The sequence below is a fragment of the Cavia porcellus genome, unplaced genomic scaffold (genome assembly GCF_034190915.1).
Source record: "Cavia porcellus strain 051 isolate PalLab524CR breed Dunkin Hartley unplaced genomic scaffold, mCavPor4.1 scaffold_21, whole genome shotgun sequence".
NCBI classification, from domain to species: domain Eukaryota; kingdom Metazoa; phylum Chordata; class Mammalia; order Rodentia; family Caviidae; genus Cavia; species Cavia porcellus.
In genome coordinates this window covers 29,011,038-29,034,552 of record NW_026947504.1, presented here as the reverse complement: position 1 = coordinate 29,034,552, position 23,515 = coordinate 29,011,038, and the positions used below count along the sequence as shown (strand labels likewise).

The 23,515-nt window shown below is 41.1% G+C and overlaps 1 protein-coding gene across 2 annotated transcripts in view; it reads left to right on the top strand.

The window, feature by feature from the left end:
* The window catches only part of Cryl1 (crystallin lambda 1), a 146,056-nt gene that overhangs the window by 27,176 nt on the left and 95,365 nt on the right, over positions 1 to 23,515 (top strand). The gene's annotated exons all lie outside the window — the stretch shown is intronic.

Here is a 23,515-nt window from a genome sequence, read left to right as displayed (position 1 = left end):
CATTTCATAGTCTCTCCTGATTACTTATTCTTTTTTCTTCTAGTTTTTCAAATCATTGGGTAATTAGTACACAGTTGCTTTGTACTGTATATCTGACAATTACAGTATCTGAGGGTGTCTTATATCAGATTAATGAGAATCAGATCCTGAAGTGAGAATTCCTGGGCAAGTGATGTGTTAAGGAAGCATTTCCAGGAGAAGCCAGTGAGGAAACACTAAAGATAGGATAAAGAAGGGGAGGGAACCAGCTCAAGGTGTGGCTTTAGCAATCCAGGGCTGCTCAGTGTTTCTCAGGAGGTGTGGTGCTCAGGAGGTTTCTCATAGGTTGTACTGCAAAGCTGCTTTCCCTCAAGGCAAAGGAGCCAAGCTTTCATATTCCTGTATCCACCATTGGCAGTGGCTGTCCCTGGGTGGATATAAACTCCAGGTATCTGCAGGTCCCTGGCTTGGTCCAGGGAATATTCTGGGTAAGGCTTTGAACCCTAGCAGCATAGAACTGTAACACCTAGTGCTGGTGAGAGGGATAATAGTGCTCTGGAGCACTGGTAGGCTTCACTACCACACCTTGCCACTATATTGGGGGATTTAAATTAAAATTTTATATTTTCCTTTATGTAAAAATACTGGCAAACTACCTACTATGTTCTGGGCACATTTAAGCACTAGGGATTAAGCAGGAGGCAGAATAGAGTTATGATCTCTGACCATGTAGAACTCACGTTCAGTGTGGGAAAGAAGGGTAGAGAAGTAGAGAATACAAAACAAGGCACTCAGAGACATGATGTGTTAGAGCAAGGGTTGACACACCGTGGCAAGGGGGCCATATCTGATATTTTTTATTGCCTTTTCAATTTTTGGGCTTTTGGGTTTTTATAAAAGAGCTTTTAGCTTTTAGGACACACATAACTCCTGTCCCAATAAGTACAGAGGTAGGACATACTCATTGAGTGGCACACTGATTATAACAAGTGAAATTACATTGTTACATCATTGTCAATCCAACCTCCATGGCTTGCATTAAGGGTCACTCTTGATGTCTGTTCTGTGGGTTTGGACAAGTATATACTGACACATGTCCAGTCCTGCACTATACTGTCATACAGGAGGTGGACTGCCCTGAAAATCCTCTGGGCTCTCTGTTCATCTTTTTTCCTCTCAGCCTGTGGCAATCTGCTGTCTCCATAGTTTGATCTTTTCCAGAATGTCATATAATTGGAATCATAGAACTCATCTAGATTAGATTCTTTCATTAGGTAATGAATTTAAATTTCCTGCATATATTATCAGGACTTGATAGGATAGTTCATTTTGGTGTTAAGTAATATTGTGTTGGCTAGAATACCACAGTTTATACATTCATCTACTGATGGACATTTGTGGTTGCTTCTAAGATTTGGCAATTATGAGTAAAGTTGCTCTGAATATTTCTGTGCAGTTTCATGTGGACATGTTTTGCCACCTTTGAATAAGTACTAAGAATCATGATAGTTGTATTAAGTGGTAAGAATATATTTAGTTTCATAACGAACCACTGAACTATTTTCCAAAATGCCTGTACCATTTGCATTTTCACCAGCAGTGAATGAGAGTTCCAGGGACTGCATGTCTTTACCAACATTGGATGTTGTCAGTGTTCTAGATGTTAGTCTAATATCTTGTTTTAATTTACTAATGATGTATGATATGGATCACCTACATCTTTAGATTTTCCTTGACTTGTGTGTGTGCTGAGGATTGCTACACCCCACTTCCAAGTTCTTTTGTTTTTAAATTTAAAAGTGTTTTTGACCAAAGGAGGAACCTTGAAAATTATCCTTGTTTGCCGTGACTCCCCAATGCATACACATTGTTCTTATTTGGTATCCTTCAGTGATTCTTACTCACTATAGTGCTGGAATATAAAGCTCTCTGAAGAGGGATGTCAGAGTAAAAATGTTCATTACACCTCAATGAAATAGCCAGAGCTGGGCATGGTGGTGCATACCTGTATGTCTAACACTGTTGGAGTCTGATGCAGTTGGATTGCAAGTTGGAGCCTAGCCTTGGCTCAAACTTAGTGGGATCCTATCTCAATAAAAAGGGCTAGGTGTAGCTCTGTGCAGAGGTCCTGGACTGAACACTCAGTACTGACAGGAAAAAAAGCCAAAAGCCACATAGTCCTGTTGTTGTAACTTCGGAGCACATGTACCTCTTGAGAGACTACTGATTAAATACGTAAACCAATCATGTATTGAGAATCAAAAAAGCTATTAGGGGAGTAAAATTGTAAAGAACTTTAAGGAATTCATGGTCTTCCTGAATAAAGAAAAGTCATATTTAGAGTTGTTTCTCAGACACTCCCTTCATGATACCAAAATCAGCAGATGCTGAAGTCCTTCATATGAAACGGCATCGTATTTGTGTGGAACCTCTGCAGTCCTCACGTACATTTGACCTCTCCTGTAGACAAGCTATTATACCTAACACAAATGCTACGTAAGTAGATGTATCCTTTGGGCATTTAATGATGAGAACAGGCTGTGCTTGTTAAGTACAGACCAGAAAAAACTTTTCCATGTATTTTCCACCTGTAGCTGGTTGAGTCTAAGGATGCAGAATCCATGGGCAGGGAGGAATAATTGTACTTTGTTAAAATTCATCTTTCCTTCCACATTAAGTAGTTTTTAGGGAACGTTTGGCAGCCCGACTTTGAAATGGTTGGTAACATGTCCCTGCCTCCTGTCCTCGTTGGTCACCTGGGTCGTTAGCGGGCCTGACCCAGGGTTTCTGGTGCAGGTGTTTGTGGCCTGGAGGTCTGGAGCTCGTTAACTTCAGAGCAGGCTCAGTGTTGGAGGAGTGAGCAGACGGGCAAATGGAGACTGCAAGTCTCTGGTGAGGGAGGTGGCAGACTTTCTGTGAGGCCAGAGAGTGAATCCTTTATAGGCTTTGGGGGTTGTATGGTCTGGCTCAGCTTCTGTGGCCAAGTGAAAACAATCATAGATAATCTCTGAACAAAAGGGCACAGGTGTGTTCCAATAAAACTTTATCTTCTGGCATAATAACTGAGCTTTGGCCTTCATGGGATTTTCATGTTAAAAAATTATTCTTTTATTATTTCAAAACCATGTAATGTTTGAAAGCCACCCTTGTCTCACTGACTGTGTAAAAAGAGGTGGTGGACTAGATTTGGTCTGCGAGCTATCAGGCTTCCCAGTTCTGTCATCTTTTCATCTTTGAATTTGTGAGGCCGGCTTCAACTGTTTTAGCAAGAGAATAACTTCAAGGCTCCTAAATTGAAAAGTCGTTCATTTTACTTCTTGGGATATTTGTATGTTAGGCTGTATTTTCAGGTATCTCATTAAAGATTTTGGTTACTTTTTAAAGTCCTTTCAGGTGCCAAGTAGTACATGAGAGGTTTCTTTTTCTATCTTTTTTTGGGGGGTGGCACTGGTAGCTGGTGTCAGAAATATGTAAATGCTCTACAACTGATCCACACCTCCAAGTATATGCATTACTAATAGCAGCCATATTATAGAAGGAGTAAGTGTACTGAATTCTTTATGTAACTGAGATTTTAAAAGGGGTACATCCGAATTTTTTCTCAAGAACCATGCCTTTATTTTTAAAGCCCACATGAGTTGATGCAAACAGGCAGAACTGGTTGTGCCTCCTCGGCAGGAAGCAGGGATCTCAAGGTGATCTGGTGACCCCTCATTCTTCTCATATTATTGCTAGCACAGCACATGGAATTCTGCCCCTGCACAGCATATTAAGTATACTGAATTCTTGGTCTTGAGTGACCTGCCTTCCTTTCTTGAATCATAAGATCTTCAAATGTGCTATTCCTGTACAGAGAGATTAAGTTCAAAGCATAGACACCACACCTTGTTTTTTTAAAAAAAATTTTATTTTAAAGAGGATAAAATTAAGCATAATAAAACAACAAAATAGGTCATAAGAAAACAATGCAAGAGACACAAATTTCAAAGCAAGACCACCAGAGATCTTCACTGTCAATCATATTATCTCTTGTTTTCTTCCAAATAGTTGTCCATATCTTCACACACAGTGAATTCATACCAAACAAAATAGTATAAAACTGATCAGAACAGGATGATGAAGGAATTTTAGGTCAAGACCAGACAATAAGGAAGTTAGCAATAGCTGCCATAGTGTCTCTCATTCTCTTCAAAATAGCTGTCCATACCTTCATGTATGTTGAAATTAAACAAAACAAAACAGACTAAAATCACTCTGAACAAAGAATAATAGTATTACTGAATTTCACATCATGACGCTATGGAATCAGCACTGGGTACCTTAGTGTCTCTTTTTCTTCAAAGTGGCTGTTCATTTCATCGTGTCTTATATAATCAATTCTCATAAACTGTTTAGAAGTTCTGTGCATGCATGAGTCTCTACATGTATACCTATCCTTTCTGTATTAGAGGGAAAAACAAAACAAATTCCTAGAAAAACACAAAATGAAAAAGACATAAAACACCATAATACAAGGTGATCTACAATGATTACTATGATGCCTCTTGTTATCTTCAATAGAATTATCTGTATCATCAGGCACAGTATAATTGAACATAACAATACATAATAATATTAATAAAAACAAAACATTAGAGACATTATAAGACTTCAAAATCAGGTAATAGTCAAACCAGAATGGGTATATTAGTGAATCTTGTCATCTTCAGAGTAGTTGCCTATACTCTCAGACTTGATACTATCAATCATAACAAATTCGAATAAAATCAGTCAAGACAAAAGAGCAATCTAACAAACAAGAGTCAAATAAAATCAGTCATACTAAGACAGTGTAAGTTATACAGGGCTTCAGAGTAAGATAATAGGAAATTAAGGATAGTTAGGATAGTATATCCTGTTATTTTTGGATTAGCTGTCTGTGCCCTCAAATCTAGTACAAGTAGACAGACTGGAACAGAATATAATCAAACTAAGGAGTGATGAGAATAATATGGATTTTAAATCCTGATACACTATTAACAATGTCCTCTGCCTTCCTTTTTTAGACAATTTCTCCCCTTTCACTTTCACAGGGTGCATTGTATATTTTGGGTCCCACTAACTCCTTTAGTTTTTAGATTAGGGAGGCAACCTGCTCTCTACCTAAGTGGTTCTGAACCTCTGAGCTTGATCCTAAGTTGTATTCTTTTACCTACAAAAGCCTCAAGGTTTTCTTTCCTTTTAGCTAAGTAGTTCTCCACTACATGAAAATGTCATGTCTTTCCAACCTATCTGTAGCTGCTGGATGAGCTGTCCCTATTTTTCTCTGGTTCCCTGTCACATAGAGCATTATTTTCTCATCTTTGACTTTCGGTCCATAAACCCTCTTTCAGGTTAATTGTATTTCCTACACAGAGCATCTCGATGGACCCTATCTCCCGATCTACTCTGCCTGTGTTTTTTTTTGTTAGTGAATCAAGGCCATCTATGTTAGAGATCATAGCCAACATTCTCTACGTCATTTCTGCTATGCTATTTTTCTGCCATTGGTTGTCTACTTTTCTCCTTCCTTCCACTGTCATTGAGGCCTCTCTGCCACTGTTTCTGAAATCCTGGTGTTTTTTTTTTTTCTCTCTCTCTCTGGAATGTCCTTCAGTATTTTTTGTAGGTGTTGGCTTAGTGGTCATGAATTCCTACAGTTGTTCTTTGTCATAGAAGCATCTTGTTTCTCCAATAATTTTGAAAGACAGTTTTTCAGGGTATATTAACCTGGGTTGGAGGTTATTTTCTTTCAGGGTTTGGAATACTTCACTCCAAGCTCTTCTTGATTTGATGGTTTGTGTCGAGAAGTCTGTTGCGATTTTGCTGGGTTTTCCTTTATAGGTGATCTGTTTCTTTTCTCTAACAGCTTTTAATGTGATGAATTTCTGAGATCTTTATTATTATATATCTGGGTGTAGCTCTGTTTTGGTTGTAGGTGGCTGGAGTTCTGTATGCCTCATAAATGTGAATATCATTTCCTTTTTCTATGCTTGGAAAGTTTTCCTTAATTATTTCTGTAAATAGTCTTTGTATTTCCTCCTGCTTCTTCACTCACATTTTTTTATTCTTAAATTATAGATCTTCTTGTTGTCTTCTAGCCTTTGCATTGTTACTGATTGTTGCCTTGTTATTTTTCAGAGACCTTTCCTTTTGCAGCCACACATTGCAAACCTATCTTCAAGTTTTGATAATCTATCTTTAGTTTCTTTCAAGAAATTTTTCCAGATTTCAATGGAGTTTTTAATTTCCTGGTAATCTCTTTAAATCTGTTTCATGTATTCTAGTTTTTTTTAAATATTATTCATTGAAGGTTTCCTCCTTTTTCTGTGTTCCTCTATTCTTCTTGAGCCTAGCACAGGCACCTTGAGAGGTGCTTAGCATTTCTTTTGTTAATCTTCTTATATCTTACTTTACTTGTATTAGTATTTCAGTTTTGAGTTCTTCTATAATGTCACAAAGATATTTCTTTATGTCAGCTGATGCTTTATGTGTCTGATATTGCATGTTTGCTGCCCTTGATCTCTTCTATATTTGCCTCTCCTGGACCCATATTCCCTGAGTTGGCTGCTGGCAGCTTTTTCTTATTTCTTTCTCTTGTCATGTTTCTGGTTTCTTCCAGACAGATGTATGGTGGAGGTCCCAGTTCCTTTCCGTATTGGTTACAGTTCTTATGAAGTGTGCTAGCTAGGGATTGCTGCCCTCTCCAGTTTGCTGTTGGTCACTGAGGTACAAGCGGGGGCGATGTAGGCTGGTCCCTCCTCTCTGAGCCAGTTAATCAGCAGGGCCTTTACCATGTTAGTGTATGCCATGTGGACAGAATTGGTTTGGGACAATTTTGGGGGTAATTTCATTCCTAGCTGTTGGGTTCCAACCAGGGGTGTGACCCAGCCCAAGCAGATCCTACCAGTCTGCTCTAGGTCAGGGGCCCAACTGAAGCCATTGGAGTTTCGGGTTCAGGCCTGTTCTGCCCAATTCCAATATGTCATCCAGTTGGTCACCCCTTCCTGTGGGAAGACCAAATTCCAAGCACTCACAGTGGGTTAGTGCAGATCTCCACATCAGCTTCATTCTCTGTTGCAATGCGTCCTGCAGCCGAGGGTCTTGGGCTCACCACCCCCCGACGTCAGCGCCTTCGGCGTGACTGCCAGTTGTCTGACTCCAATGCACCTTGCACAGCATGAGATCAGCTCTGGTGAGAGTGCATCTGGCTCCAACCTTCCGTCCACGGTTTTCTTTTCTTTTCTTTTTCTTTTTCCTTAGTTTCTTACTGGGTCATGAGAATCCCTCTCCTATTGTAAACCCAAATATCGAGTTTAGTTACCCAAGTATTGTAATCCTCTTTCTAGTTTTCCTCACAATCCAAAAGGTTATATTTATAATCCCTTCGAGATGTCATTGGAATCTTAGCAAGTTAATTCCAATCTACCATCACCAATCCAACCCAAGGGAAAGTAAAGACATCAAGACATGTTCCAAGTTAAGGGAGCCAAAGGATCCTAAGTCTAATTCCTTTGAGGACATGTGCACAAAGGCCTCAATCCTAGACCTCTCCCAGTATTTATTTTCTTGGGAAGAAAGGCAGATGGCTCAGGGAGGAGTGATAGTGAGGATGGCGGGAATTATGTGCTGGCTGGCCAGGTGCAAGCATGGCATCTCTGTAATTTGTAGAGATAAAGATATGTAGAAGAATCAATTTATATAACCCAATTAAGGCAGCAATGGAATTGTTTTGAGGGGCTATGGCTTCGGTTTCTGATATACACACTCTTGTGCCCTGGAGAGTCATAGCCTCTTATCTTGAGGCTTATATCCAGTTGACATTCCTGGAGCCAGCTCAGTCCTGTTGTGGAGAGCACCATGCGAGGAAACAGGAGTGTCTGATGGCTAGACTTTGCACATTAGCACCTCAGTTAGCCTTATTTGCAATGCTCAGAGCCAACTGAAGAGAGAAGGAAATACCCTAGGCAGCCTGTTACACATCAGTATAAGGAAATGAGTCTCCAAGTAATCAAAGTCACAGCAATTGTTTTGGATTCAAAGGGAGTCACAGGAGTTGTCTCCCACATCTCCTTTCATCCAGGCTTCTCCATGGTGGTAAATTCTAGCATCTGAGCTGTTTTCTTTCAGAGAGGTTCTTTACCTTGCTATTTATCGATCCACCATCTTCTCAGTCCTCCCCACACCTTGTTTTTGTAAATAGTCTTGTTCAGTGCAATGAGTTCTGCATTTCAAGTTTTTTTCAGCCAGGGTAAAATTATTGCTGCTTCCCTCAGTCAGCACACTGTCACCCAACTGGTTAACAATAACTGTGAGCACATTCAGTAGCCATATGTTTCCATGTTCAAGAATCTAGGACAAAAAAGTCCCTGACCACCTTAGACAGTAAGAGCATAAGACACACTGGGTGTACTGGCACATGTCTGTAACACCAGCTACTTGGGAGTTTGGACTGCAATTTTGAAGCCAGCCTGGATGACTTAGTGAGAGCTTGTTTCAACATAAAAGCTATCTATGAAGGGCTGGGGATGTAGTCCAGTGGTACCGCATTCCTGGTTAGTCCTTAATGCCATGCACACAAATAAAAGGATGCCTGAAACCTTACTAAAATCTATCCATTCATACTACATTTCCCCCAACATACACACATGTATAATAAACTTTCATTTATAAATTAAGCCAAGTAAGAGATTAGCAACAATAATAGAATAATATTATAATAAAAAAGTTATGACTTTGCAGAGCATCGCTGCAAAGTCTGCAAAGAGTGAAGACAAGTATGGATAGTTTTGGAGTGCTTTGGCTGCAGAGAACAGAAATCATGGTAAGCAGAACAGCAGATACAGGAGGACTGCTGTGTATAGATGTTCCAGTGGGATGAACTGCCTGAGGGCTCAGAATAAGTGGCGGGTGGGCGTCTATCCTAACACTGTTTCCTAACACCACTGCTCTACCCCAAGTTGGAGACTGCATTGTGTCTCAGTATCCCTCTCTGTCGGGTGGCGTGTGGTTTCTGGACCACAGAGATGAGCACATGAAGTTTTTGTCCCGAGTCTGGGGTGGAATAGTGTGCATGTGATGACTGTTTTAGCTGAATCACAACATGCTGTAGAGTCTCAAAGATAATTCTCCTGGCCATATTTTCATAGACTTTTCTCTTGCCGATTGTCCCACACTTGTTTCACTTCTTATATGCTAATTATTCTTAACCTTTTATAGCAGAAAATATGTAGTTGAAATTTTACTATTTCTCATACAAAAATCCTATGTTTGTTAAGCATTAATTTTTTCCTTTTGGTGTTTGTAAATGAACCCAAGGCCTTGAACATAGTAGGAAAGTTCTCTACTACTGAGCAAGATCTCCAGCCCTTTTTATTATTTTGAGACAGAGTCTTAGTAAGTTGTTTGTGTGGGAAATGAACTTGAGACTTTCTTGCCTCAGTCTCATGAATAACTGAGAGTACAGTAGAAATGGTATATCTTGATTCTGAACTTATAAAAAAGTAAATATAAACTGGGCGAAGCTGATTTTTTAAAATATTAAGATGTTAGAAGTTTAAAGAAATTATCCTTACAACTTATAATATGCCCAGGAATCTCAATGAGTCCAAAAATAGAATTGTCATCCAAGACTAATCTGTCTCTAGCAGAAGGACACAGTGAGAAACTTAAAATTTAGCATGTTTATATCTCATGCTGGAAAGGCAGCTTGCTGTGCAAGACCTTGTTAGCAGTCACTTTTCTGCTCTTTGTGTCCTCTACCAAGTGCCTAATGGTTGGCATACATTAGGCCTCAGAGGACAAAGGAGGCATTTTTAAAAAGAGAAACAAAAATCAAGTAAACAAAGTTGTAACTTGACTACTAGATCTGGATTCAGAGCTGGTTTAAGGCCATTCTGGCCATTATGGGACTAGGAGGCTCTGACAGAATCCTTGTGGACGGCGCAGTGACCAGCCATCCTGGCCAGGGCTGAGCATGCTGCTGTGCCTGGCTTGAGCCCGGTCTGACTGTATGTAGTGTTCCTGCTCTCCTCTCCCAGTTTCCCTCCTGCTGTGTCTCGGCTGGCTGCAGATGGTGGCTCTGATACTCATTCACTGGACAGTGACTCAGCGCTTTAAAGTGGCTGGGAGTTAATAAACCACCAGGCATTATCTCTGCAAAAAGGTGGCTATGCTGTACTTCGTCTCTTAAGTAATTAAACTGTCTCCTGAACCCAACCACATCTCTTTTTTTTAACTTGCCACTTTCCTTTCTGCCCTGGCCTAAGTTATGTCTTGAACTCTGTTTTGATCTGGATACTGCTGATGTAGTCTGTTCTGTTCTGCTTTGGTGCTTCAAGTTTTCCCACGTCTTTCACCAGAGTAACTGGAACAACAGACCATAAAAGTGACAAATTGTTGCCCTCTCTGTCTGCTATTCCCTGAAATGTGATTTTGCTGCTTTTCACCCCTGACCCTGGCCTGGCCATAAGCTTGCACTGACTGGAGGGACATTGATCAGCGTGACTCCTCTCACCTGCGGTTGGGAACTCTTCCTTTCACCTCTGGCTGGCTGGCCAGCACCAGCCAGCATGAATTACTAGATAGGTAAGTGAAGTCAGAGTGGGCCAGTAGCCCTCAAACAACTGCCCCTGACTGTAGCCGCATGAGTGAGCCCACCTGAACCCAGCCAGGTTCACCAACCCCCGGGCCTGTGAGCGGAAACTATCAGCTACTGATAACAGATGCACGGAGTCTTGGCAAGGCTTCTAGGATTTGGAGCCACCTCTGATTGTACGGTCTGGGGACTTCTGGATTTGTCTTTCCACAGTGTTTGTGCCACTGAGGGAATTGTACTTCTGTAGGAAGTCAAATGGAGCTTTCAGTCCCAATCTTTGTCTTAAAGGAACATGCCATAAATAAAGCTTTCGTGAGACACACACAGTTAAGGGAAGTAGATTGGTGATATGTAAGTAGTAATTACCATACTGTGAGATTTTAGGAGAGCAAGACAGTTCTACCTTTATCAGTTGTGGAAAGGGTAGTTCATGGAAAAGACGGTTTTGAACATAGACTTTGTACATAAATGGAGAAAACATGCCTGTTAGAAGAATAAACCAATTGTATTTCTATACATTGGCAAGTTATTGGGATTGTATGTATATACATTGGCAAATTTATTAATAAAAGTTACAGGTATCAACAAATTAAATCTAGGTGTAAATACAAGAAAAATGCAGAAGACATTCATGGAGAATTTTTTTTCTGTTATGGAAGGACAGATACCTGGAAGTGTAGGATACAGGGGGCAGTGAGCAAAACCAGACTGGATCGAGGCAGTCAGAAGTAACGTGAAGTTGTGTGGTTGGAAGTTCACATGGTGGCCATGGGTTTGGCTGGTCATTCAGCCTGATCGATCTGTGTGTTCACAGGTTCTGCTGTCACTTGTCTGTCATTTGGACAGTTCAAATGATTGCTTCATTTCTCTTACTTACCTTTCTTTACAAACAGAAATACATTTACCTTATGTGATTTGTGAAAGCCTTTTTTGGCCTTTCAAAGGGAATTTAAATGTGAAAAGCAACAACAGAGACTTGCCTTCTCAGGGTCTAACAGGAGTCTCAAATATGCCATCTGCAAGGGAAGCACTTCAGCTTTGTGCAGTAGAAACAGGCGTCTCGTAAAGTTGGGCTTCTAGTGTATTGGAGTTAAGCAAATCCTAGAATATATGCTTTATAGAATATGACCAGTGACCTATTTCCAAAGAACCCTGCTTCATGTAATTTGTTTTAAAGCCAGAGTTCTCAGATTTTACATTTAAAAAGGTTTAACTGTTTGAATCATATGAATTAGTCATAGAAACAACCTTAATTCAATTTTAGGGAGGAGGCAGGGGACAACCTTTAGCTGAGGAAGAAAAACAAAATTGCTCCCTAAGGACTTTCACACAAACATGGCCTTGTGGAAAATGTGAAAGTGTCAACTTGGCATTAAACACCTAGGGCTCAGAATACTTGGCTTTCACTAGCTGTTAGGTTCAGGGGTGACTTTTGCTGAAGGTTTTGAGGACATGCGCTCCTGCGGCAGCCCTTGTGCTTGTGTGTGTGGCTTAGGTGGTATAGGGAAGTGGACCTGAGAATGGGGTGAGCCCGGCCTCATCATTGACTGTCTTGGTTTGTGTTGTGTTGCTGTAGGAAGACACCTGAGATTGGGTACTTTAATAAGCAAAGGGTTAACTCACTGTTTTGGAGTTAGAAGTCCATTTGGTTGCCCTCTTTGCTCTGGCTCTGGTGAATGAGGGGGTGTGTCACATGGTGAGACAGGACGTGGGAGATGTGAGAGGACCCATCTTGCTCTTTTACTGTTGGCCCTGCAGGACCTGGAATATTCCTGACATAGCATCCATCTCTTCCTGAAGGTGCTTATGATCCTGTCATCTCCCCGCAGGCCTACCTTATTAAGGGTCTACTCCCTCAATACCACCTCACCAGGGGCCAGGCTTCCAGGAGCAGCCAGGTCTCCCTGTGAGGTCACGGCCAGTGATACACGGGACTCCACAGTAGTACTTCTGTTAACTAGGCTGGTGCCTGATGCTTTAAACTTCGGGAGAACTGATTGCCTGAGGCTATGTGTACCTCTCCTCTGGGCTTCTCATCCCTTCTAATCTCAGTGTTTCCTACCTGCCTGCAGAGAGAAGTCAGCCCAAAAGAGGAAAGGGGAGAAGGGAGTAGGGACAGCCCTGTGGGTGGCAGCCCCCTGCCTCCTGTACTCCAGATGGAGGCTGTTCTCTTTAAGTTCCACACCTCACTTACCTTCAGATTCTGAGGGCTGAGGGTGCTCGGCAAGTAGTGGTATAGAAGATGGTAGTGGGATGGAGCCCTGGGCAAACTTCAGGGATTCTTTGGTGGAAGACCTCTGTGACTTAAGAAATACTGTGCTTCCAAAAAAAAGGAAGTCTCGAGCTGCTTTTTTGCAATTCTGCCTCTGCTTCGTGTTTCAAATGTTGTGATATAGTTTCTTTCTGTTGTTCTCCTGCAGTATATGGGCCCCACTGTTGGATTTGTGTTCTCATGCTCTGCTTTGGCTTTGTAATATTTAATGAAGTTGTGGAGCATCCACTTTATCTGCTCATGTGTAGATGGAATGATCATGGGGCCCCTTCTGCATGTGGGGCCAGATCATGGGCATTGTTATGAGAGCAGGCAGCACAGCATGGTCAGCTCCGGGGTGAGGCACTGGCCTTTTTCTTTCTCATTAGCCTCTGCTCCTTGCCTCTGTGTTTCAGGGTTTCTGTGGCTCTCTTGAACCTTATCTTACCCAGTGCTCCACATCTGCCCCCTCCTCCTTGCCCAGCTGGCTCAGCCCCTCAGGACTTACACTGTAGGTAGGAGGTAAAAAATTTCCAGACATTTCCTTAGGAGTTCGTGATAGGCACTGAGATTTGTAAAAGAACTGTAAGCTGTGACCTTTATTGGTGGGAGATTGCATTGTACTCGGAGTTGTACTGTAGATGAAAAGTGGGCAGTAAAGTACGAAACACAAGAAGGGATGCAGAGTGAGTGGGATCAGTGTAGCTCAGGGATCAGATTCCAGACTCTGGAGTCAGATCTGACATGGCCCTTCCAGCTGGGCCTCACTTTCTTCTTCTGGAATGCTTTCCTGGCTAGCTCTGTGCTGAGATAATTAACTTCCAAGAGAATATATAGTTTGGAGTTTTAGAACCTGACTGAGTGGCCGCATTGCGTTGGGCCTCTTGGTATGCAAAACTGCTCCTGTGCAAAGCCAGGGGAGAAAAAAGGAAGGTTCTGTCTGATGGCCCAAAACTCATGCTGAAACTTAACTCCCAAGGCAGCAGGATTAAGCAGTGGGACCTAATGGGTCTAGTACCCTTGCACAAGTGCTCAAGGCTGAAGGAGCACTCTTGTGCCACCTGCCCTTTTTGTCATGTGAGGACACATCTTAGAAACTTTCACTTTATCCTGTAAATGCCTCCATATTTGAAAAGTTATTATGTCAAGTAGGCACCATGATTGGTCTGAGTGATGCGAAACTTGTGATCCCTTTTACACAGGCTGATAGGGTGATGTCAGAGCTCATGGGAAAACATAGGTGGATCCGAAGACAGACAGAGGCCACCACACACAGAAGTCTTGGTGTGATGCTGCAGATGCTGCAGTGAAGATAAGTCTGCAGTGAAGATAAAGAGGAGGGGCAGATGAGGAAGCATAATTAGGTAGCAATAAGACAAGGAAAGTGTCAGGATGTGGTATAGGTTTTCATCATGGCTGCCTTGGAGTTTGGTGGTAAGAGCAATAAAATGTGAGATGTTAGGAGGAAGAGTATGATTGGGAAGAAAATACCTGGTCTGGAGGCCCGTGTGGGCTGTACTTTACTGTACTTTACTCCTTGAGGGTCAGTATTATTGCTATGTGTTTATAGTGGCTTTTCCAGATCAGTTCTGCAGTCTGTATTCTTGTTAGTGAGTGGTGAAGACTCTACTTGGTCGGTCTCTGGTCATTGTATAATTGTAGAGGTTTCCTGCAGTGCCTTGGACCAGTGAGCCTTGGTCCTTGTTAGAAGTTGTGCATTTGTGTTTAAGGGGGCTCTCCAGGCTCTGGTGGGCGGTCTGCAGCTCTGCCTTTGCCTCCACTTCCTGCAGGCTCACAGCCTAGAGTCAGCTAGAGGTGGAGGCGAGGCTGTCTCAGCCTCACAGGTGCACACAGCCCTGCGTGGCGGGCCTTCTGGTTCAGGAAGCCTGTCAGAGCTTTTGAAGGCCCCCTGCAGACATGTCATTCCTCATTTTCTTCTCTCTCCCTTCCTTTTGTTGGGGGGTTGTTCTTGTCAGCCCCAGCTTAGACACTTGTGATGTTCAACAGTTGTTACCGATGGTCATTTTTGGCAGATACTTTGGGGGTGGGGCCGTGCACACAGCCGGCGCTCCAGTTGTGTCAAATAAAGACAGGCCTGGTGAGTCTAGCTTTTCTGTGCACTTGGTAGGTGACTGGTAAGTCATGGCTTTCTGGAGAATGGAGCTTGGGGGAGTTCCACCTTTGCACTGCCCCCTCTGGTGGCTACTAGGTTACAGGTTTTCAAGCCTACAGTAGGCAAGGGAGAGGAGGGTGGGTGGGACCAATGTCCACTGTTACAAGTCAGAGTACCCCACATCTGTTTTAGTGGGTTCCAGCCTTTTTTTTTGAATCGGTGCTCCCTGGATTCTTGCATGCCTTGAGTTAATTTCTTGAGTTCTAGTTAATTTCTTGAGCTTGATCTTGACTCCCCTGCCTGCTAAGTTGTTTTTGCTTTTATGGAGAGGTGGACGTTTGGAGGTGCTTACTTGCCATTTTGGAAGTGATCTCTCTCCTAGATTATTTTTGAAGCAAATCCTAGATACATCAGTGTACAGTTTCCTGATAACTGAACAGAGCTAGATAGGCTTGACCCCTGTGGCCTGCCCTGGAAGAGACAGGCGGAGTCTCCTGCACTAACCACTAGCAGCCTGAGTTCTGCTTTTTCCCCAGTGAGGGATGGAGGGTGGAGTAGGAGCAGGTGTGGGCCTCAAGCATGGATCCCTGGGAAAAGAAGCAGGTTCCCATCTAATGTCACCACTGGAAGGAGCATGGAACAAACAGACTTCCATGTGGCAAGAAACAGACGTGAAGCCTGACTTCTTGGACTTCTGGGAGAACATGGTGGATAGATAGCAGCAGCTTTGGAGGCTCTCTGAGAAACCACACTTAAAATCCAGGAATGGTGCCAAGTGAGAAATCCTAAGCAAGGGGAGATATACTTTGCCGACCCAGGAACGAACTAAACTAAGAGAAACCAACTGGAAACGCAATCCCGGTGATATAACAGGAACAGATGAGGTCCCAGCGGAAGCTGGACCCCGTGCCACTGGAAGCTGCGGTTTGAATTTCCTGCAGCCACTGCTGCATCCCAATCGGCGCGGCAAGGAGAGAGGCGCGAAAGCTCTGAGAGTGGGAAGCGGTGAATGGAGTTGAGAGTGGGACTGGCTGGGAGCCCTGCATCGACCTGCGGTGAGTGAGCGGATCGGGGACCCTTCCATTAGAGTAGGAGACTTCAGCAAAGGACATATTGGGACTGGGCAGACTAGCTGGAACAGGTTGTTGCAGTGACTTCAGTCACATATTCCCCTCTCAAGCGGGATTGGTGGGCAGTGCCTGGCCTGCGTGATGCCACTGACTAAGACCCAGTAGGCTAGCCCAAACCAGATCCCAGCACCTGGAGGTGCACCCTAGCAGTGAAGCCTTCGGTAGGTTGACCTGGAGGGGCGGGCCCAGCATAGGCTGCCCAGGTCTCTGTCTCCCTAGTATACTGCAGTGGGCGGGAACACCTAGCCAGCGCAATTCAAACAAACTGTAACCGACAAAGAAAGAAACTGGGCCTCCTGTATTCGCTTGTATGAAAGGAACAAAAAATATGAGAAGAGGAAGCAACAAGAAAGGGTCCTCGGCCCCCAATCCTGAGAAACATGCAGTATCAGACACGGCACCAATAGACATAAAGCGCTATCTCCAGAGCCTCATAGGCGAGTTCAGGAATGAAGTTATTAATGACCTGAAGCAAGATATAAGTAGAATAATTAGAGAAATGCTAAACACCACCCAAGAAAAAACAGATGGTGGAATGGAAGCACAGAAAAAAAGGGGAGAATTATTTGATGGAGAAAATAGAGAAAACATAGAATACGTGAAGCAGGTTCAAAGAGATTACTAGGAAACTAAAAACTCTATTGAAAACTAGCATAACAGCTTGAAAGAAACTAAGGATAGATTATCTGAACTGGAGGGCAGATTTGTAATATGGGAGCATGAAATAAAAAACTCCTTAAAAATAACAAAAAAACAAACAGCAACAATACAAAGGCTAGAAGATAAGAGGATCTATGACTTAAGAATTAAGAACATAAAAGAAGAAGTAGGGACACAAACAAATGGACTACAAAAGCTATTCACAGAAATAATCCAAGAGAATTTCCCTAATTTAGCAAATGGTAAAGATACTCAGATGTATGAGGCACACAGGACCCCAACCACCTACAACCCAAACAGAGCTACACCCAGGCATATAATAATCAAAATTCCAGAAATCCAATATAAGAACAGAATATTAAAAGCCGTCAGAGACAAGAAACAGATCACTTACAAGGGAACACCCATCAGAATTACAGCAGACTTCTTGGCACAAACTATCAAATCACGAAGAGTGTGGGGGGAAATAATTCAAGCTTTGAAAGATAATAACCTCCAGCCAAGATTGATATATCCTGCCCAACTGTCCCTAGAAATTGATAGAAAAACAAGGTGCTTCCAGGATAAAGAGGAACTAGGGGAATTTGCAACCACCAATTCAACTTTACAGAGAATACTGCAGGATATTCTAAAAAAGGAAAATACCAAGATTCCAGAAATAGTGGCAAAGAGGCCACAATGAATGGAGCAAAAAGCGAAATGAAGAAGACAAACTGACAACAAACAACAGAAAAAGAGCTCAACAGAAATGAGGCAGAGATCGGATGGTAAAAACAGCTATTTTGGAGAAAGCAAGACATCATAATAACTAGTGCTGATTTAGTATCATTTTGTTTTGAAGTCCCATCAAACTTGTATTCTTCTGTCTTCATCGGTCTTAAAAGGTTGTATCTTACTGGATTTTATTATATATGATAATATAAGTAAAAACTTTTATAGACAAGGATATTATACAGAAACATTGTTCATTTTCTGTTAATTGGTTCTAAATACCCTGTAATAATGTCATTCTCTTGAATGGTTTTATAGTGTCTTGATATGTTTGGGTGCTACAGTATACGAAGTTATACTCAAAGATTTCAAGGAAAGAGACACTATGGTAACTATTTTTATGTCAGGATATCTTTTGGTGAAACACTATTTTGCTTAAATGGTTATGTTTTGACCTGGGCTGTTCTGTTGTTATGCCCTCTTTTATCTCACTCCCCTTTTTTTTAAAAAAAAATTACTTACTTTTTTCTTTTTATCTTTTTAATTAAGGGAAAAATTAAAAATAGCAGGATACATTATAGTAACCTACTTTGATTTCCTATTAACTTGATTTGAAATCCTATATTGCCCTCACCATCTTGTTTTGACTGATTTTCCCCTATTCTGCTTTGCTCGATAGTACCAAGTTCGAAAGTAGAGGCAAAACTGTGAAGACAATAAGATTCATTATGAGGCCCATTCCGGTTGACTATTATCTTCTTTTAAAGTCCTGTAATGTCTCCAATGCTTTGGTTTTATTCTTTACTGTTTTGTTCAATTTTATTATAACTGGCAATTCTTCTTAAAATAGCAAGAGGCAGTGCGGGAACCATTGTTGATCACCTTGTATTTTGCTTTTACATTATCTATTACGTCCATCCTTTTAATTTGACTGACTCTGTTCTGCTATGTCGCATTTGGTTTTACTCTCTTCAAAAAAAAGTAATAAGAACTGTGAGAGTAATAAAACCCAAAATGTGTAATTGTCATTGTACAAAAAAAAGAAAAGGAAGTGCTCTAAAGGTTATAACTGCGTGTATGTTTAAGTGTATAAGATAGATAACCATATTACTGAGTTTTTTTGGATCATTGAACAAAACTGTTTGCACTCTCACTCTTTTGAAAGTCCACTTTATATGCTTCAATTTTGTAACTTGAACAACTATTTCTAAGATGAGAATATGTAATCTATTAACTAGTGATTTCTTACTGTTTATTTTTTAAATTTTGTATTACTTGTACCCCTTTTCTGTTTTTTTTCTTTTTCTCCTTAAATACAAAAGAAAAAAAAGAAGAAGAGTAGGAAATAGAGGAGTGTGGCATGTATAGCTGAGTCAGATCATGACGGGGGCAGAGGAACCTGGATGCTGAGAAGGTTTGCAGATGGGGCAGTCGTGAAGAGAAAACAGAGGTCAGTCCAGACAACTAGCAGGAAATTATATAGGAGAAATGTTTCTGGAGGTTTTTTAGAGGGGAATGGGATCCAGGGCTACACAAGTGTCCACTTTAGAGCAGAAGAGGACTGCTTTAGTCTGTCATCTAACATCCCTGATTCAAATCACATTTCAATATTGGTGTGAGAAAGGTTTAAGACATGTGTCTAAGTATTGGCTCATGTGTGGAATTTAAAATTTTATTCCTTTGCTAGGCTTTTTAGGAAAGTTATTAATTTCAGGTGATAGCCAGAGTTGGTTGACATCACTGCAGTAGAGCTGTTGTCTACTGAGGATACAGAAGGAAAGAGGCTGTGTGATATCGTAAACAGGACATTGGTGCTACTCTGAATAGTGATACTCTGGTTGGGGTAAAGGTATAGGTTGTTATCAAGGCTGAGTATCTCTTAGCTGAAATCCTTGGAATCAGCAGTGTTTCAGATTTCAGATTTTTTGGACCCTGGAATATTTGCAAAATTCGTATCTCTGTCTCTGTCTCTGTCTCTATCCTTACCTCTATCTCTGTCTCTATATTTATCTTTGAAGTGGGGACCCAAATCCAGACATAAAACTGATACATACCTTATACTTGTATGCGAACAGTGCTCTTATACAAAATTTCAAATAATTTTGTGCATGAAGCAGTCTCATGGTTTGAAATTTTCTATATGTGGCATTATGTCAGTCTCAAAAATTTAGATTTTGGAGCATTTTGGATTTTGGAATGAGGTAGATACATTCTGAATTTACATTTTTGCAAATTAAAGCACCACCTGGTTTAATACAAGGGTTACTATCCAGGCCTGAAGCCTGTTGGTGTCTGTTCTCACATGCAGAGCTCACACTCAGCCTGGAAACACACATGCTTCTGGTTTTCGGAAGTCCTTTTGTGTTGTTTTATGATAAGTTTGTCCCTACCACTTCTTTGTGTTCTTTCTCTCTAGAACTTCCCTTATCAGATGTTGGGCTACTTGGGAAAATCCTTTAATTTTCTCATAGCTTCTTTTTTTTTAATCACTCCACACTCGTCTTTTTGTTCTTCCTCAGAGATTTCCATAAATTTATCTTCCAGCCCTTTTATTAAAATTTCCATCTTAACTACTGCAAAGTTAGTGTCCAGTTTTCTTTCTGTTTGGGTTTTTCTTTGTGGTATCCTGGATGTGATGCCTTTTCTACTCTCACTGAGGTTTCTACCTGTAACGTTTTCTTTCATTCCTTGCAGCTGCCAGATTCCTCAGAGTGCTGTGCATAGGTATGTCTTGTCCCCCTCCCCCATCTTTATCTGCAGAGGCCATCTGGTGCCTGGGGATACTATGCTGTCCATCATGAAAGGTTCTAGAAACTCATGTGACTTACTGTGCAGGACAGGGTGCCCCCGACTAGTCCCGCTTCACTGAAACTCTCAAACATCACTATCTGTGTGTCTTCTCCTTTCTTTGACTCTTCAGTTTCTCTAGAGAAAGAATTTGCTAAGAAGGAAGAATTTTCGCTGTCCATCATTCTGGTTGCTACAAGAAAGAACCTGGAGCAGAATGTGTGTGTGTGTGTGTTGTGGTGGTACTGTGGTAGGTAGCACAGTGTTACACATGTGATATATTTGTATGTGGTATGGTGTGCAATATGTGTGACGTGTGGCCTTAGGTCTGGAAAGTCAGTCAAACAGTACGAGCATTCAGTTGTTTCTGTACCTCAGCTGCTGTCGGCTCAGCTGTACTCTGAACCAGCCGGTTGCTTACAGGTGGGAGGAAGCTCTTGATGCTCGCCCATGCACTGGTTGGCTCACGGGAAAGGAGATCTGGCTTCTGTCTTCCTGGGCCCTGCATGGTTTGCATGGCTCACCAGAAGGGTGAACTGGCTTCTTGATGTGCTTCTCCTAGACCCACCATGGCTTCTGGCTTTTGTTTACTTTTTAGTAATATATTTGGCTTGGTTTTAAGGTTTGTGGAGGGAGGAGAGATAAATTTATGTATATAAATTAATATTTTTACCCTGTATAGTGTAAAGTCTAAGGCCTAAGTTATTATGTGAACCAACTGGAATATACTAGCCAAATGGATTTTGTAACTCATTATTTAAAATCTACAAGAAGTTATTTCCTAAATCAGTTCATTTCTGAATTCTCACTCATGTGGCATTTTACTGGCTCACCACTTTAAGTGTACAGGTTGGTAACGTTAAAGTACATGCATGTTGTTTGGCAGCCACTTTTTGGATACTTTTCATCTTCTAAAACTGAAACTCTGACTGCAGTAAGTAACAACTCCCCATTCTCCTTCCCTTCCTGGTGCAAGCAGCCGCTGTTCTGCTTTGTTTTCTATAATTTGACTCCTCTGGGTGTCTCATGTAAGGGAAACTGTGGTGTCCTTGTCCTTTGTGACTGGCTGCTTGGACCTGTGTTGTGTGCAGGACAGGATCTTCTTCCTCCTTGAGGCTGCAGGCTCTTCCAGGTGTGCACATGCTGCGCCTGGCTTCCCCTTTCATGTGGCTGAGACCATGCAGGCTGCCTCCGGCTTCGCTCTATTCAAAACAGCACTGCTGTGAACATGGCCATGTAGGAAACTCCAGATTCTGCTTTCAGCTCTTCTAGATCTAGACCCAAATCAATGGTAGATTTATTTTTTAGTTTTGAATATTCACGCTATTGTTTCCCTTAGCAGCTGAATCATCTTTCGTTTCTACCATCAGTGTCCAAGGGCTCCAATCAGCCCTTACCTTTTAAATGAATAATTGAAAAATTTCAATAAAACTTTAAAAATATAAATATCACTCCATTCATTCATATTTTGTCTTACAGTGAGAACTATAAATGTTTTTTCCATCTCGTTTTATATAAAAATTTAATTTTGTTAGGGTTTAAGTACAGTTCGCTGCTGTAGTCTGTGAGTGTTAGGCTGCCCTTTAGAGGTGGAACTGGAACATCACAGCCGTTTATTAGCGCGCCCTCATCTGGTAGCTCGTGGGGCCTAATAACCGGTTTTGTCAGGTGCACGGTGGGGGTATACTTACATTTATTCTTCACAGTATTTCTATTGGTGCAATATTAATCTTAATCTTATGAGTTTGATTATATTAAACAACGAGTACTTAATAGGAAAAAATATCACAAAATAACGTACTGAGCCAGGCTTTTAGTGGCGCATGTCTGTAATCCCAGCACCCTGGGATGTTGAGGCAGGAGGACTGCTGTGAGTTCAAAGCCAGTTTGGGCTACGTATGGAGTTCAGAGACAAAGTAAATACATAATTCTGTCTAAAAGTAAATATATAAATAAATAAAGTATGGCATTTTTAATATTTATTGTTTATAAAAAAGCATCAACATTTTCAATATTGGCTATTTTTTGGTGTACAAAGTCTACCAAATAACAAGAGAAATAAATTCCTGTGTGAACTATAATGAAGATACAAAGCTTTTGTAAATAAGGAGGTAAAGCAGGGTTGAAGGGAGGATATAGGAATGAGAAAAAATAGAATAAAATTGTCTCATATTGGTACAAATTTCCTGTGATCAATGTGATCATTATGTATACCTGAAGTTTACTAATAAAAATAATAAAAAACCAATAGAACTCTACAAAAATAATCTTTAGTTACTACACCTAAGGCAGTCCTCACACGTGACACTCATATATTCCATATACACGTGCCATTACACTGACAGCACGTATGATTTGCTTTCCTGGCCTTTTTGTAGGACATACGTGGTGTCTCAGTGGTCTTGCTATCTTGCCCAGAGGTTCTTATGATATTATACAATGTGTAGTTAACAGAAACATAAAGTATCAGTAAAATAAAGCATTACTTTTTTATAGGTATTGCATGTTTAGTATAAACATCAACATTTTCACATCAGCCATATACTTGCGTATAAAACCTAAAAGATGACATGAGAAATAAATTCCTAAACTAAAATGATAATACCAGTAGAACTGTACAACAAAAACAGTCTTTGCTTCAGTTGTCAACCCAGCGCAGCCTTCACACATAGCGACTGCGTACTCCATGTACATCTCACGCCGAAGCCACGCGCACTTAGCTTTCCTTTCCTCCGGTTCAGGCCGTCCTTGTTACCTTTTTGTCTTCCTGTTCTGTCAGGAGTTTCCTAGTATATTGTGCAGTGTACACTTAAAATATCAAAAATAAATACAATATCAATAATAAAATATCAAGTATATAATGAATATTTAGAATAAACTTCAGCATTTTTACATCAGCTCTGTACCTGCTTAAAAAAACCTAAATAACATCAGAAATAAAAACCCATATGAACTATAATGCTATACAAACAAAAGTCTACCACGAAAATAATCTTTACTTCAACTGTCACGGTATATACTGGTTTCATTTACACTGATAGTGCACACAGTTTGTTTTCCTTTATGGGAACAGCTGACATCTTTTTGTCTTCCTGTTGTTGTTGTGATGCTATGCTTGTCTGTTCACCTGTCAGCTCACCCTGTGTGCTCCACAAGTTTTTTTTTTTTTAACATAGTTTTCTGGGCAGAAATAGTTTGGTTTTTTTCACTGCTGTAAATGATCTTATGCATTCTACTTCCAAAATTCTAAGAGAACTTCTCTGTGATAT